The sequence below is a fragment of the Globicephala melas genome, chromosome 17, assembly GCF_963455315.2.
Source record: "Globicephala melas chromosome 17, mGloMel1.2, whole genome shotgun sequence".
NCBI classification, from domain to species: Eukaryota; Metazoa; Chordata; class Mammalia; order Artiodactyla; family Delphinidae; genus Globicephala; species Globicephala melas.
Window position 1 is genome coordinate 59,883,491 of NC_083330.1, and position 17,891 is coordinate 59,901,381.

Sequence of the window (17,891 nt, forward strand, 5' to 3'; positions counted from 1 at the left end):
ATGACATGGAAAGTCATTTACTAATCCTACTCCCTGGGGAATGGAAAACAGAATTCCCCTCATGGTCTAATTATTCTTTGGTATCTTTAACGAAACCAAATCATGAGAGCTTCCAGCGTCTGGCTGATGTTTCAGAGGCCTGATTTCCACGTGTCCTTGGCTCTGAAAGGAAATATCTGCTAACTTCCTGAAGTCTCCTTATTATCATCTATTACCATTTAGTTCCCAGAAAAATCTCTGTCATTTTTCTAACAATGGAAGGAAAAATCTAGAGGAACAGAAATGAGCTCTGTAAACTGTCATGTGTTTTTGCTTGCTTGAAACCGAAGTAGCGTGACTTCAGAATTCGGTTTTGGAGTCACTGGCTCTTTGGTGACAACTTGGTAGGCACGTAGCAATCTTAAGCATGACCCTGCTTTACCAGGCAAAAGTGAACATACGTGTCTCTTTTCATCCATGCTCCTGCATGTGGGTCTATAAAAGAAGAAAAATGCTATAGAGAGATGCTTTAGAAACTGAATTCTATTGACTACTATAAACTGCGGCATACCAGAATCAGGGGATTCTGGTAAATCTGTTAAAACACATTCTGAAATCCTTGGCTCGAAAGCCATATTTACAGAGTCACAGAAAAAACAGCAAGAAGACCATAATAGCTACTTCTATTCTGCACTACTATTAGGCCAGGCTAGACTTCAATCTTCATTCCGTTGAAAAGACACAAAAAACCAAACCCTTGCAAATTGGGCATTATTTCATTTTACTTATGCAGGGTTTGAAACTCAGAAACATTAAGCACCTTCCCCAACACCACACAGGTGCCAACGGCAGAGCCCAGCTGAACGTCTTCCAGGTACCTTAAGGATTTTGCAGACCCATTCCCCTCATTTCACACACGAGATGCTGAAATTTAGCCGTAAGGTATTTAGACACGGTAAAATAGTCTGAAATGTTAAGGATTTGTATACATCCAACTCTGATGATTCATGATAACTGAAGAGAATGTTACTTTGATGGTTAGCTTCTTGTGGGCCAGAAAAAAAGTCTGTTTTGCTCACCTTAGTGGTGGCACAGACTAGGCATTTAATCAATATTTGTGAATGCAAAGACAACGTATACAACTGAAAACAGAAAATATAGAAGTCAATTTATATTTGGTTTGGAAATAGATATTTTTCTTAGCAGATTTATCCTCTTAGGAAATTATAACTTCTTCAGGATTACCACAGCCAGTTTGCTCTTTTTCCTTTCCTTTCCTTTTTTTTTTTTAACACTTTGGTGAAAATCAGAGCCAGATGTGTGCTGCTAGAAGCCAGATGAAGATGTGAAATGCAAAACACCCCCATGCACAGTCAAATTATAGGTCCCAACTGTGATATTTTCTGGGGCCCTGGGGCTCCAAGCAATGCCAACTCCCTCCATAACCACTGTATCGGTCCACTCGGGTCTCCATGATGGACGGGATGTGGCAGGGAGAAGGGAAGGGGTGTCGGACGCCAGTGGGAGAAATGACGTGCCCCTCGCTACGTCTTCACACACAAGCCAGCTCTGTCAGACTCTTCTCCCGCTCGATTTCCTTGGCATTGAAGGCACATCTCAAATCTCATCGTAAACTCCCACTAGAGAAAGCTGCAGTGCAACCTGCTCAGTTGAACAGAACTGGCCCCCAATTTGGGGTATCCTGCCTGCTCAATCTGAGGGCAGCCTGCTTTCATGTCAGACACATCGGCCTGCCAGGTTAGGTGGGGAAGATGCTTGCTCAGCAGTGAGGCATGAGCTGACATTCAGGGACTTGAGCAGAACCTCCTGTGCAACGTTGGAGAGAAAAGCTCTTCCTTCCAGACTGACAGCCAGCAATACCATTTTCTTGTTCGATGAATGCAAATCTTTTCATTTCTACCCCAAAGCGCGGGAGCCTGGCTATACATTGTGACTCTCCCCTGAGCTGAGCAGGCTGAAAAGACTGACATGGGTTTAACAGACAGGATCAACTTAGGTGGGCACCGTAGCTGGCAAATGGAACGTGAAGTTAATTGTTTCACTAGCGGAAGAAGATTCAGAGGCTTCCTTCGCTGCTAGAGCTGGGTGTGCTTCAGGCACACTGATGCTTGGCTGAAATTACCAGTAGTTCCGTGTCAGGAGGGCCTGGTTCTGAAAGGTTTTTTCCAATGTGACATTAATAATTTATAAATAGGCCAGTACACAAAACTGTATCTGTAAGAAGAACTGAGGGGTAAGATAAACAGGAACTTAACTTCTTAATAAAAAGTGAAGGATGAAAGAGACCAAAAAAAAAAAAAAAGCACTTGTGGGTAATATGTGGAGTATAAATATTATCTTGTATCTACCATCAATAATCAGAAAAAAAGAAAAGATCATGTAGGATCATGCCATAAAAGGTGACACTTTGTGTGTTCCTTCTCCTCTGATCTGCTGTGAGCATCTGGTTGGATCTGAGTACATTAAATCTGATTAAAGTTTGTTTTTTACAATTGTTTAGACTCATCTAGTTGAGGAAGGCTGGGATGCATTCTATTCTATCTTGTGTATTGTCAACAAAATTGTCAGTGAAGTTTGGAATGTGGGAACTTTATTATGTAATTATGTGAGAGAGAAAGAGGGAGAACCCAGTTTTAGTTTGGAGTTTTGGCCGTTGGAAAAAATAAAACAGACTTTTTTTTTACTTGAAAATTGGGCAAACTAGGCATACACGACACAAAAGAAATGGAGTTTGTCTAGGCCAGTTTTTGGCATATTGATTCGCTTAGACTTCTCCATCAATTAGATACAACACAACGTGAAATAAAGAGAGAATTGGATTCCTCTAATCAGCTGAATTACAAGGTTAGAGTTCTAAATTATTGCTTTGTTGTTGGAGTAGCAAATTATTGGTGAAAGGATATTTTTACTTCTATGCATTCATTTAATCTCTATATGCTTCTGATAACTATCAGAAAAATGCTGATGCAAATATATGTTGCAATTAAATATATATAGATTACATTTTTTCATCATTCTAAATCTTAGAGATGCTTTGAAGCTCTGAAAGAACCAACACTCCACTTGCTGGAAAATAAAACCATGTCCAAACCACACAATCAAATCCCAAATCCCACATGGATAACAAAGGTGCATAATTCCACATATGAAAGTATCAGATGTTAGAAACTCAATTTAGTATTATAAATCCACATCAATTTTTATTAAATAAAAACCTAAGTAAGAAAATAAATGTAAAATCCTAGTATACAACGGACTAATGGTAACCCCAGCTGTCATTTACTGAATATTTACCAAGCAGTTCACACCAGGATAGGCACTAAGGGGGACCCACTGAAATAGAAGACCAAGTTCTGGCTCTTAATGAACTCAAAGATATAGGTAACAAAAGGAAAGAAAGAGGGAAAAAGTGACCATAACTGGGAATTTCTATGGGCCAGACATTAAGCAGTTACACATATACGTTTTATCCTCACAATAAACCTACCAGGTAGGTGTCACCAAGCCCTTATTGCTGGTAAGGGTCAGTGTGTCTCTCCCTCATCACATAGCAAAGAGCTACAAAGACCTTATCTCCACCCGTCTCTGAGCTTCCTGGCTCTTGTTCTTTCTGTTTCTCCAATGCATTTTCATCTTTGAATTTGTGTTCAGAATGCCTCCTTTGCCATATGAGGTTGAAATACCCCTTCCTCAGAGAAGGAAGCCATCCTTGAACACCCAGGCCAGGTAAGCCTGTTATATGACTGGCACTTCAAATCTGTTAATTCCCTATTTATTTGTAGGAACATTTGATTAATGTCTCTCTCTCTCTCTCACTAGACTGTAAATTCCCTGAGGGCACAGAGCCAAAGTTTAGAAGTGAAGCTTGCCCTTTTTCTAATGCCATTCAGCCTCTATCGTGTATTTGTCACCTGCATTATTCAAAAGCATTTGCCGTCTTGTGCTGTATTTTACAAAAGAAGGTAAACAGAGCTTGGGTCTTGATGCCCAGTTGTGAAGTGTTGGTTTGTTCATTCATTCACTTATATTTTCATCATGTATTCATTTAGTCAATAAATATTTGTTGACCACCTAGTCTGTGCTAGGAACTCTTCTAGCTGCCTGGGATACAACGATGAATAAAACAGAAAAAAATCCTTAGGATGAATGACATTTAGTCAAAAATATGCTTGGTCTACAATCTTGATCCAGTTTCTAAGTGTCTGCTACGTATAAGACTATGTGTATAAGGTTGCGTGACAGACTGACATGCAGACTAATGGACAACTTTTAATTAACATAAATATATTAAATATGAAGTCTGTAAAATGATGAGGTGGATGTAGTGAGAAGCCTTGCATAATAGATACAGTCGAACGACTGTGGTGGCTTTCAAGAGCCACGTATTTATTCTGTTCACGTTCTCGTGGCTCCACAGGTAACTGGAACGCCTATTTGACAGCTCCTGCCATGGATGGTTTAAAACCACAGAAGAAAACTGAGGTTATCACCATGCAGTTGCTCTGCAATTTGTCCGTAACTTGATGATATAACTAACTGGTCCTAAGAATATCCAAGAAAAAATAACTCGGACTCTGATGGTCATTCCAAAAGAAGAATTACCCAAATGTTTAAGCCATGGCCATGTCACTGGTATAAGGAAACCACTTTCTAAAGGGACAGATGTCGCAGGGACAGCCAAAAGAAGAAATACAAATGGACCGTAAATCAGACAGGAAAGCAATTCAACCTTATCAGTAAGATAAATGCAGATAAAAGTCGCTTGTCATTTTAAAGCTAATTAGAAAATATTTAAAAGGAAAAAGAAATACCTAGTTTGTAGAGGCTTTTTCAGGAAGGTAAATGTTTTACATTTTTGAGGGGAGGGTAAATATTTATGAATTTTCAGAAGGGCAATTTGTTCAGATGTGTATGTAACGTGAATTCTTTAAGGTGTTCCTACACCTTTTGGAGCACATAACTTCACCTGGGAAAAAATAAAAATTTTTATAATATGCTTATTTTTAATTGTAATAATACACAAACAGAAAAAGTCAAATGCAGTGCTTATAACTGAAAAAAGCATTCTGCCCATCGCTGCCCATCTAGTGAACTTCCCGTCAGACACAACCACTTTTAATATTTTAGCTCTTTCTCGTAGTATTTACATCAACTGTTCATACACTTATACCAAGGGATTCCCTTGCAAAGAATCTAGAAATAGATTTTTGGTAGATCTAGAAATATTACCAGGTATGTGCAGCCTGTCATTATTTCTAATAATAAGAAAATCAGAAGCAACAGTTGCTTGGATTATTTGAATAAATGATGGCCTAAATGTGCAACCGAATATTAAGTAGCCGGGTATATTTAAATGACATGGCAATAAAATAAACATAAAAGAAATTATCTTTAGATAGAGGCTGGTACTCTTCTGAATGTCCAAATTCTCTTCAATAAATGTATGATTACTTATCAACAGAACAATGAACACCATTTTAAAAGGTGAAACTTTTATATTCTGTAATCTAGAGGCTTTGATTTCATGTAAGGGTTGAGGGAAGTGCAGTTTTCATAAGGTATAGTTGGGAAAAATCTTTGCTTTTGGTTCACTTCTGTGTGAAGGAGACATTAATAGGGGCAATGATATAACATTTGCATGAAAAGCGAAGAGAGTTTGACTAGAGTCTACTTGAGTCATGGAGTGCGCTGTGTGTGGAGGTCTGGACAGGAGAACTGACAAATAAATGGGGTGTTAGAGCCTGGCAGATACCCAAGTAGGCAAGTGGTCAAATTCCTCAAGGTTGGTGGGACAGGAAGGGGTCATGCACATCCAGGTAGTCCAGAGATAGGGGTGGGTCAGATTCAGCAAAGTATCACCAGCAATGGGCTAAAGCAACAGGGATCATCTGGGAGGGTCTCGAGGCTTATAACCACGATGAAAGATGTGGGTCACTCAGGGCCCATCAACCTTAACTGTGAAGATGCCTAAGGGTAAACTATGCCCCAGGCAAGTCAGCAAGCCAGAGAGAAAAAGACGAATACCATATGATATTGCTTATATGTGGAACCTATTTAAAACAATGACACAAACGAACTTATACAGAAAACAGAAATAGACCCACAGACATAGAAAACAAACTTATGGTTACCAAAGGGGAAAGCGGGGGAGGGAAAAATTAGAAGTTTGGGATTAACGTATACGCACTACTATATATAAAATAACCAACAAGGACCTAATGTATAGCACAGGGAACTATACTCAATATTTTGTAATAACCTATAAGGGAAAAGAATCAAGAATATTGATTGAGTCCAAGGAGTTGGCAGTTGGAAAAGTTCAGATGAAAGATCATCACCCCAAAATGTACCAAAGTGACTTTAGGAGATGTTCTGAAAGATTAGCAACAATCTCTTTGTAGCCTACAGACATGTGGCTCTAAGCTAAGTACATATAAGTCAATTTAAATAGATTTTTTTTTTTTTTGGATGGGGAAGCGTAGATGGTAGATTGATTCAATCTCTCAAATTTGCATAGTAAAAGTTGCCTCAGAGCTAGGCAACTGGCTCACCTCATGACCACGTGAAAGTCAAGTATATCAGGGTGAGTTAGGCAATGCTGCCCTGAAACTCAATGACTTGATATAAATAACAAATGATTATTCTTCTTTCATATGACAGCTTTACGTGAGTAAGGCAGCTTTCCTCCATCACAAACTCACAGATCTAGGGACCCTCCATCTCGGCAGGCCACCATCTTGAATACATAGTCTCCACTGTTGCCCAGGGAAGGGGCGAGAGAGAGTGAGAACGACGCAGGGAGCTGTGTGGCCCGATTTGGAGGTGGCATACACATGCCACTGGGCCAGACCTAGTCATTTGGTCTTAACATAAGTATAAGCACAGCTGGGAAATGCAGTGTTTCTGTGTGCTCAGGAGGAGTACTGGGATAGCGATGGTTCTCAACATCTGGTCCCAGATCAACAGAATCAGAATCAACTAGGATTTTGTTAGAAAGGAAAATTCGCAGGCTCCACTGAAGACCGACTGAATCAGCAGTTCAGCAATCAGTGTTTCGACCAGCTCCTCAGGTGATTCTGATGCACACTGAAGTTGGAGAATCACTGGGGGAGGGGATCTCTTTCACGCCTTATTTTTGACTACCTACTATGCATTTATTTTTCTAAAATTGGGGTATAGCTGGTCTACAATGCTGTGTTACTTTCTGCTGTATAACGAAGTGAATCAGCTTTAATGTATACATATATCCCCTCCCTCTTGGGCCTCCGACACCCCCCATCCCACCCATGTAGGTCACCACAGAGCACTGAGTTGAGCTCCCTGTACTACACAGCAGGTTCCCACTAGCTATCTGTTTTACACCTGGTCGTGTATATATGTCAATCCCAGTCTCCCAGTTCATCCCACTTCCCCCGCCACCCTGTCTCCATACGTCCATTCTCTACGTCTGCGTCTCTATTCCTGCCCTGCATATAGGCTCACCTGTACCATTTTTCTAGATTCCACATACACGTGTTAGGAAAACTGGACAGCTACATGTAAAAGAATGAAGTTAGAATACTCCCTAACACCATACACAAAAATAAACTCAAAATGGGTTAAAGACCTAAATGTAAGACGGGATACTATAAAACTCTTAGAGGAAAACATAGGAAGAACCCTCTTTCAGCCTTTTTGGCTAATTTTTAAATGTTACAGATTACAGATAAACAGTGCATCTCCATAGAATCGTGTATGACTCTGAGCATTTATACACTTACTCTGCTGGGAATTAAACTTACAGTTTCTACAATGTGCAAATTTAAACATATCTTACCAATTATCAACTTAATACAGTAACACAGAATGCTTATGAAGAACAGCATGTGTTTGTGAGTATTCTTTTATGGAGTCAAATAACTTTATGCACTTCTAGGCAGACATTTATTTACTTGAAGGTTAAAACATGCCTGACAATGGCTGAACTATTTACAGAAACTCAAAACAAACAAGCCAGAGTAGAAATGCTAATGACAAATTAGAGGCAGGATCAGATGGACTGACATGGGAATGAAACCCTGGGACCAAAATGACATGAAAACCTTGAAGAGAAAGTTTGGAAATGCAAAGAGAGAAATGTGGTGGGACCATGGGAGGTGAAGAATTAGCAAAAAGCTGTAGTCGAGGTGGAGGACCCTTAGCACGTGAAACAGGTTCCAAGTGTGGACACTGCCACGAGTGAAGAAAATGAACAAAAATACGGAAAGCTGTGATGGAAGTGGTTCTCTTGACCCACTGACGGAAACACTTCCTGTGTTATTAAAATGCTCACTGGGGGTGTGTCATTCAAAGCGGAAAGCTACAGATACAAAAGCAGCTCAGTCATCTTCCACCCATAAACGTACCCCAGTATGAATCACTGACCAGTATTTAATCTCAGATACCTATAAGATGCTTCAAAAGGTGGAATACTGGATTCATTAAGTGTGGTATCTTAGAACAATAAGATTGTTCATTTGTTTAGAATAAACATATGCATAAACTAACTGCATTCATATTTCATTAAAACTTTAAGACCTGCTAGAATTGCCATGATGAGTATAGATATTTTATCTTTTAACCAGTTTATAAATTATAAAAGCAATGCACGCTCATGGACAAAAATGATTCAAACAGATGGTTACTGAATGAAAAGGAAACACTCTCCTCCACGTTTCTACACTGCCTGGACATAACCATTGTCACTAGTTCCTTATGTTACCCTTAGAGAGTTTTTCTACAGGTAGGGAGTCCTTGACCTGTATTTTAGGAGCATCTCATTTAAAATAGGTACCTTAGGGACTTCTCTGGTGTCACAGAGGTTAAGAATCTGCCTGCCAATGCAGAGGACATGGGTTCGATCCCTGGTCCAGGAAGATCCCACACGCCGCGGAGCAACTGGGCCCGCGTGCCACAACTACTGAGCCTGAACTCTAGAGCCTGTGAGCCACAACTACTGAGCCGTTGTGCCACAACGACTGAAGCCCGCGTGCCTAGAGCCCTGCTCTGCAACAAGAGAAGCCACCACAATGAGAAGCACACGCACCACAACAAAGAGTAGACCCCACTCACCGCAACTAGAGAAAGCCCGCGGGCAGCAACGAAGACGCAACGCAGCCAAAAATAAATAAATAAAATTTATGAAAAAAACAAGGTACCTTAGCTGTCAAAAAGAAGGCAGAGACAACACATGTAGAAAATGACAGTGGAAACTAAGAAAATTTTTAAAAGCTCAAACGAAGGCCAAGAATAAAATAAGTATATAAATACACAAATGTTGGAACATGGTAAAGCTCTTCACAACATTTTCTAGTGCCATAGAGTTGAGCGTTTTTGCTGGGGTGGATTCAAAGGGCAAAGGACCAAAGGGGGAAAAATTAAACATCTATATTATTCATGGAAGCCAGAGGAGGGGAAAATGAATGACCTCCAAGGAAGAAGTGGGAACATCTTCAGTTGTTAAATTTCCCAGGTCACATCTTGTAATGTAAATGGTGGCATCTTGAATATGTAGCCACGTTCATCTAGTCCTTTGCTCCTTTATTGATTTATTTTAATTTTTATTTATTTTTGAGACAAACATTATTTATTAAAGAATCTAGCTGAAAAGACAGCAATTCACCAATTCCTTTATGATCCTCATGTTATGCATAGGCATCACTCTTAAAACTTTCCAAATGGCAGATGCCCAGATCCCACTCTCCAAACTAAAGAAATCAAAATCTCAAGGAGGGACCCTGACGTGTTCACTTTTAGAAAGCTCCACAGATGCTTCTTTCTAAGGGGCAACCAGGACGGAGAGCTAGCATCTTAGATACTTGAAAATCTCTCTATCCCTGGATTAAATCTGAATAATGAATACGTACATGTTACATGCTTACAACAAAAGCAGACAACATATATAGCTACACATAACACACCCACATCACAACTGGTTTTGGTGGGGCACAGGATGTCACGTTATAGGCCTGCATCGAGGGCATCTTAAAAAAAAAACACCCTATGAAGTCCATTGCCATATTTAGTATGGATTCAGTAGGGATGTTAATTAAGAAGTTCACAAGTTATCCTGGGTCTCCTTATGAGAAATCAAAGGAGAACTTTTGAGGCCTCAGAACCAGTTGTACTTTCACAGAGAAGGTGATACATTTTTCTGTTTTAGACATCATGAATCAAGTAACTACTCCTATCCTCTCTGTACTTTGGCTCCTACAACAAAGTTCAAACTCCACTTTGTGGCCCGGGGCGAGTCCATCTACAGGGTCTCGACACACATTTTGTGGACTAACCCATTCCTTTTTCCACTGTATCTTTTAATTCTCGTCTTTGCTTTTCTTCTTTCATAAAAAAAAAAATGTTGTGGGAGACAGCGGAGCCTGCGGAAGGCGGCGCCGACGGCCCTGTGAGAGCGAAGCGGCCGTGGGGCCGCGCCGGCGGCCGCAAAGCTCGCGGCCTGCGGCCCTTCGCCTCGGCGGCACGGAGGCGGCTGTCGCTGAGCAAGCTTTGGTCGTGCTCCGCTTCGGAGTCACACGCCGCTGCGGCTCCATGTTCTATGCCGAGGACGGGGATATGGCTCACGAGCTCTATGAGGAGACAGTCGTCACCAAGAACGGGCAGAAGCAGGCCAAGCGGAGGCGGGTGCATGAGAACCTGATTCCTCAGGGCATCGGAAGCTGGATCTCCCCTCGCATCCACGTGGATTTCCCTGCGATCCTCTATGAGGTGTGAACCTGGGGGGTGGCAGCTATAAACACCCCCTGGTCCCAGCAAGAACCCCCCCAGGCTCCAGGTGTGGCTTCCATCGAGGAACCTAGGCTGGGCCCACAACCCTGAATAAACTCCCCTGGCCTGGAACCTTCAACGGTGAGCAGGGCCGCCCTACAGTGCTGGTTGGGTGTTGGTTTGTATGTGGACAGGAGTTGGCCGGTGGCCGGTAAGGGCTGACGGCGGAGTTCCCAGTCGCCCTTCCCCAGCAATCCCCCCGAGGAGCATGGCAGGGCATGTGCTGGTCAGGAATGCCTGGCTCCTGTGCCCTTGCCTGGCCTGCTTTCTTGCAAGCTTGCCCAGGGCCCAGCGCTGCTGGAGGCTACAGCGCTTTACAAGCAAGGTCTGCCTTCTTCCAGCCCCAGGGTGTGGGAGCTGTACACAGTGGGAACTTCCTTTCCTTCTCCTTGGAGCATTTCAGCCGTTTGCTACCTCAATTCCTCCTGTGTTGGATCGAAGCTGGGGGCAGAACAAGCCTGATTCTTCCTGCCTACCTGCCCGTCTGTTTCCCCCCCACCCCCCAGATGGATGGACAGTTTGCTGGCTGTTAATAGGTGTGGGAGGCTTCTCCCTCTTCCCCGGGCTGGGCTCATCCCTCCCCACTGTAACTAGCTGTTGGCCCCCACCCCAACTGAGAGGGCACAGGATGGTGACCAGGAAGGGCTCTGGATGCCTGTGCCTACGGGGGCGTTGCCGCATCCCACCTACCGTGTCCAACCCCCCTTGCCCTTACACATCTGCCACCCTGTGGTAGGGACAGCACCCTAGGGCTGCTGCCAGTAGCTCTCAGGAGCCCACCACCCCTTGCCCTACAGCATACCCATCCCTTCAGGATCAGTAAGAGAAAAGTACTGGAGCCCCTGGGTAGGGACAGAAAGGAGAGAACAATCATAAAGGAATACTTAAAATGTGAACGCTTGTAAACAGTCTAGTCTGTGATATTGGGGCAGAGTGTGATTTCTACAGAGAAATGACTTTTAAAAAGAATTCCTTACCGTGCAAGCTCTGTGTTTTAAGCGTGTGAGAAATGGCTTGGGGAAGGGTAGCCCTCAATCGAGGAAGGCTGTTGTGTTATTTTTTCAATAAAATTACTTGTAGACCCTGGCCATGTAGCTCTCAGTATATGTTTTTCTTTTGCTTGCGAGCACACTTGAGGCAGGATTTCTAAATGGGTAATAACTCATGTCTTTTGAGGGCACTGTCTGATTTTGCATCACTGTCACGCAACCTCTGCACATGTCTTTCAGTTCGGAGTGGAGGGCCTAACTTGTCCACGTTACCTACGCGAGGGGCTGCTATCCCTTTATGGGAGGAAGACAAGGTCCGAAGTTTGTTTCCCAAAGAGCTGCTAACTGAAGACACTTTACCCGAAGGAACACCTACAACCGTTTTGCTAGTGCCACTTGGCTGTGGTAATCGTGAAGATCCTGATGAGGCGGTTAGAGAACTGGACTTTTTAAGTGCAGGTGCCTTACACTGTGTCCGAGAAGTCGAGTTTCCCTTGGTATCAGTAGAAAATTTGCCTGTATTACTAATATGCACTGCCTGTTCTTTACAGAAATTTATATGTCTATCAGCTGCATTTTCATGAAATCTCCTCTGGCAATATGGACACTGAATGTAATCAGGATCATAAAAAGGTGGAGGAGGGGAGGAAGTTTGTCACCCTCTTTAAGGGCCTGACCGAGGCCTTTAGCTGCTCTTATGGTGGCAATGAACTCTTCATGCTTTCTTCTCCAATTAGATGGCTCCTTTGGTGGTTCAGGCCTGGGTTTAAGAGGCTTTACTGTTGGAATATCCGTCCCTTCAGCTCTTTGTCTGTTTGAATCAAAAGTCTTCTGTTTTTTAGCGGCAGTTTTCTGGCAAATAGGTCCATGTTTTTTTTAATGCCACTGGAAAGGATGCCCTTCCACAAATCTTGCAAGGTAACAGTTCTCCAACTTGGACACTTCCATTCCAGTGACTCCATAGCGCCACCGCCTCGGGCTCCGCCAGACTCCTCTGGTAGCACCCAGCGCCGCCACCCAGCTCTGGCCGTAGCCTCCTTTATTTATTTATAATGTATTTATTGAGTCTCTACTGTGTAACATGAGCTCTGATCTCAAAGAGCTTATGAGAGAGCTGGAGAAAACACAACGAGCATAGATGAAACATTTGGAGAGTAAGTGGTGGTATATAAAGAGATAAATTGAATATAATCAAGTGATAGCCTGCATAGTGCCCTGAGCAACACAATTAAATTCAAGCCATAATCCATGCTGATTTTAAAAGTTTCCTACAATTTCTCACTTTCCACTGTAACTAATGCCTGGAGTTCAGTAATGTAATTTATCAATGACTATATTTCCATCCTCAAAGAGAACTCTGTTGTTCTTGAAATGTGTATATGTGTACATGGATGCATACTTCAAGACACCTGTTTGGTTTTGGGGGAGGGAGGGTGGATTTGACTGCATCTAGTGAGTGACTCTTCAAATTTAATACCTCTGGGAAAATATGCCACAGGATCGTAACATCTAGAGACAGAAGCCTGAGACGTCAACGAGGTCAGTCCCTTGCCACCAGGTAGGATGGATCTTCTGACCGATTACCTAGCCACAAAGTTACGGTATACATAACCATACATCTTTTACATCTTTTCTTCCTGCATATATTGAATCAAAGAACAACCAGGCATCTGGTATGGGAGCGTTATAAAGCCATATGTGATGCTCACTAATACAAAATGCCTGGAAGGAAACTAAGTTAATACATATGGCATTAAATTTACAAATGAAGGCTCATCCATCATCAAAGACCCAGAATGCGCACTGCCACGACATAACAAAGAACTTATGAGGAATATCTGTTTTCTTTTGTGCATCATCCCCCTCAACACAAGCAACTAAAAGAAAGACATGTGTGCATTTCCTGGACTTGATCTGGGGCATGCAACACATTTTACGAACGGATTAAAGGGCCCGAGGTCTTTTACACAAGACTATTATGCCAATTCCATGTCAGAGACAACTTATATTGTGAAGTCTTCAAAAGAAAACTACGTATGCATTATGCCAAAGCCATAAATATTATTGGAGATTCTTAAAAAGAAAGTTACATGTAAGGGACAAAATAGAAGACAGCTCTGGAATGGAATCTTGCGGCTCTACTCCAGACGCTGTATGGTTTCCTTTTCCAGGAGAGAGAACGTGCAGCTCATCCTCCATCACCCCATATATCTGATTCGAGGAGATACTGACAAGAGGGTTTTTACAAGAATTCTATGATTCACAAAGTCAACGAGGAAACAGAATCCTCTCATGTCTTTGACGTTGGCAGTACCTTCTTAGGATCTCAAAAAGAAAGTTTCTTTCCCTTCCAATTTTGACCTTTTCTATTTGGCAGATGTTAATTTTTTTTTTTTTTTCTGCCTGTGTTTCTAATGGAGCTTGAAATTTACACGGCTTTTTGTTTACCTCCTAATTTGTGTGCCGCCACCATCAATGTTATCAGCATAGTTCTGGGAATAGGGTTTATTTACTGCTTCTGTTGAGCCAGCAAATGGAGAAATGCAGAAAGGACTGTTCTGCTCATCCCATTTCAGTGTAGAGTCTCCTTCCATTCACAGAAACAGCCTTTACTGAGCAGCCAATAACCTTCCTGGGTGCAAAAGTCAACAACCATCTTCAGTGCTTGTTCTTGATGACATTTCCGAGCTGTTTTAGACACAGTCGAGTATATCCTGACCACCCTGACCCCCCTCCTTGTTAACAGGTAACCCAGAAACTGAACTTTGTACCCATTAAACAAGAACTCTCCATTGTCCTCCAACTCCCAGCTCCAGGTAACATCTACTTTTTGTCACCGTGAATTTGCCTATTCTAGGTACCTCATATAAGTGGAATAAAACAGTATTTGTTCGTTTGTGTATGGCTTATGTCACTTGGTATAATGTTTTCAAGGTTCATCCAGGTTGTAGCATGTATCAGAAATTCATCCCTTTTTATGACTAAATAATATCCAGTTTTATGTATATACCACATTCTGTTTACCCATTCACCTGTTGTGGCACATTTAGGTTGTTTCCACTTCTTGGCAATTGTGAACAACGCTGTTGTGAACACTGATGTACTAAGATCTGTTTCAGTTCCTGCTTTCAACAGAAGGACACTTTTGTTTTGCAAAATTTTCATCCAGAAAAAATGTCTAGCCAGGTATCAATTATTAGTCATTTATCCTGGTCCACAACTTGGACTTGGTGCTGCTCTAGTCACCTGTTTGCTTTCAGATCCATACTTTCCTCTTCTTTGCCTACTCTGTTTGCATGAAACTACATTTCCCAGACGTCCCTGCCCTCTGGCTTCCAGGCAGTTCTAGCCAGTGTAAGGCACTAGAAAGAGACTGAGGGGCAGAAGAAGGGAAAGGCCAGCATATTTCTTCCTGGATCACTTTGCTACTGGTGGCATCTAGGGCAGGGACTGCATCTCCTGGCTCTAGCTCCCACTGGAATGGCCGACTGGGGTTCCAAGTTCTGCCAACCAACCCTGACTTCTAAACTCTGTCTCTTCATTTATCCCTCCAGCCCCAGGGAAGGTAGAAGCTTCCCACTGCTGTTAACCTCTGGGTTGTCTCATTTTTGCACTTGTGCTGCAAATTGTCTTAAGTTTTCTCTTCGAAATATACCAGGAACGGTTTCTGGGTTTCTGTATGGAACCTGAATGATAACCATTCCATTGGGAAAAGAAGGTCCAAAGTTTCTCAGGATGCAGAACCGATGGCAGTGACTCTTAGCTGTCCTCAATGTATCATCCATTTGGTAGTATATTGTTTCCAAGCTAGACCTGTAGTTTGGTGCAGCCATGTGCATGAGTTCTGGCCAAACTGATGTAATCAGATGTGTTGTGTGGCAGATTCTAAACCTTCTTTAGAAGTCACTGCTCCATACTCTTTGTACCTTCTTCCCCCTTTCCTGCGGTTTGGAACATGGATGTGACAACTGGCATTCCATCCTGGAACGTGAGGACGTGGGCCACATTTGGGGGAGAGCAGGACCAAAAGCCGGAGAAGCCTGAGTCCTCAAGAACTTTGTGGAGAAAAACCGCCATCCCAGGCCTGCTCTGCCCGTCTCCAGTTTTACATGAGAAGCAAATAAAATTCTCTCTTGTCTAAGCTCCTGCTCTTTCCAATCTATCCCAGCCAATCTGAGATCTAACCAATTCAAGACCCAAGCCATGAGCTCAGTGTCTGTCCCGGACTGCTGATTAATTTCCTTATACTTTTCCTTAACAAACTAAAGCAAGGTCCTAGATCCTCTGGTCTTATTCTGAGTTTTGGCCTCTTCCTGTTTATACTCAGAATTGACCTGTTCTCAACCACAAAGCTTTTTATTCCCTTTAACAGCTTCTGCTCTGCTTATTAAATTTTCTCTGAAAGGTAGGGGTCAGAGACAGCTACTAACCAAGCCCACATCCAACCTAGAAAATGATTAGAGTCTGGATGTTAGAGAATTTTTAATTAAAAACCTGGGAACATTGTTCCTTGGGTATTAATAAAGCCAGCAAAATGGAGAATCAGCATGGCCTACCACTGCAAGACAGACCGTTAGTGTCCTGGTCTCAGAGCCCTCTTCCCAGAGCTGATGGGCTGGAACTATACCTGACGGCTGCCAGGTACAGATAAATCTCACCTCTACTTCACCCAAGTGGGCGTCAGTTAGAAATATGGACTTCTAGGACGGTGGTTCCCAAACTTCATCGTGCATGAAAATCACTTGGGGAAACTTATCCGAAATGAAGATTCCCATCCTTCTGCTCATGATTCAGTTGGACTGGGGTGGGGGCCATGAACCTGCGTGATGAAAAGGACCCCAGGTGTCTCTAAAGCACATGGTCTAGGGACCACACTAGGAGAGACCATGCTCCTGGGAAATACATGAAGACTATAAAACAGCCACAAGTGCAGAGAACTGTCATCAGCTGGGGGTGGGGCTGGAGCACATTCGATGATGCCTACCACGTTCCAGGAGCTCTGCCAGGCATTTTCGAGACATCGTCTAGTTTATGCTCCGATAACCTGCATAACTATCATTATGACACTTGTTTTGCAGTGAGCAACCCGAGGTGCAGAGAAATTAAGCAACTTGCCTAAAGTTAAACAGTGGATTCAAAGCTGGGTGTGCGTGTGTGGGTTGGATCTAGTCTACTGATTCCTCTAGGTTTGCTCTGCACCCTTCCCCATCATGCTCCGTACCCCTAGACACTGACCTGCACGGACGGCATCACAGGGCCCTCTGCCCTCTGGCTTCCAGTTGGGTTGGGTCCTGCCAATGGGAAGTGCTGGGAGAAGACTAGGGGGAGGGAGGAGAGGAGTTCAGGGTATTGATTCCCCAGCTGCCCTCACTGCGGGTCTCCAGGGTTGCATCCTTTGACCAAAGGCCACAGCTCTTGTCAGTGGCTCTTGCCACATGACTGTCCCCTTCTGAGTTCCTGTAACTATTCCATCTTCTTGCCTCTTCCAGCCTAAGGCTGATAACTGGTACCCTTCCTCTCTTTCTGTCTAATTAGGATGAGTGAGTTTGTTGAGGGCAGGGTCTGTATCTTTTTATCTTTGTACCCCCTGTGTCTAGAATAGTGCCTGTTTACATAGTAGAAAAATTTTACTGCATGTTGACATGAATAAGCACTTTACTAGTCCAACAATGTGCTAAATATTCTCTAACTATTAACTCATTTAATTCTTGTTATTTATTTATTTTAATTTTTGAGAACCAATGTTCTTTTAAAAAAGAAAGCTATTGGATGTTTGTCCCAGAAAAATGAAAACGTTTATTCGTGCAGAAGTCTGTACACTAATGTTCATAGCAGCTTTATCGATATTTGCAATAGCCCAAGACTGGAAACAAGCCACATATCCTTCATTGACTATAAAGTTAAACGAATTGTGGGACATCCACCCAACTCACCCATGCTTTAATAAATCCTCATTTTTTTTTTTTTTTTTGCGGTACGCAGGCCTCTCACTGTTGTGGCCTCTCCCGCTGCGGAGCACAGGCTCTGGACGCGCAGGCTCAGCGGCCATGGCTCACGGGCCCAGCCGCTCCGCGGCATGTGGGATCTTCCCGGACCGGGGCA

At 42.9% G+C, this 17,891-nt stretch overlaps 1 protein-coding gene and 2 pseudogenes across 5 annotated transcripts in view; 1 reads left to right on the top strand and 2 right to left on the bottom strand.

Moving 5' to 3' along the window:
* SAMD12 (sterile alpha motif domain containing 12) overlaps positions 1 to 17,891 on the bottom strand; it is a 463,668-nt gene that overhangs the window by 150,454 nt on the left and 295,323 nt on the right. The window lies entirely within an intron of this gene.
* On the top strand, positions 10,373 to 10,746 carry LOC115863398 (tumor suppressor candidate 2 pseudogene; annotated as a pseudogene).
* LOC115863399 (zinc finger C2HC domain-containing protein 1A-like) lies at positions 11,871 to 15,866 on the bottom strand (annotated as a pseudogene).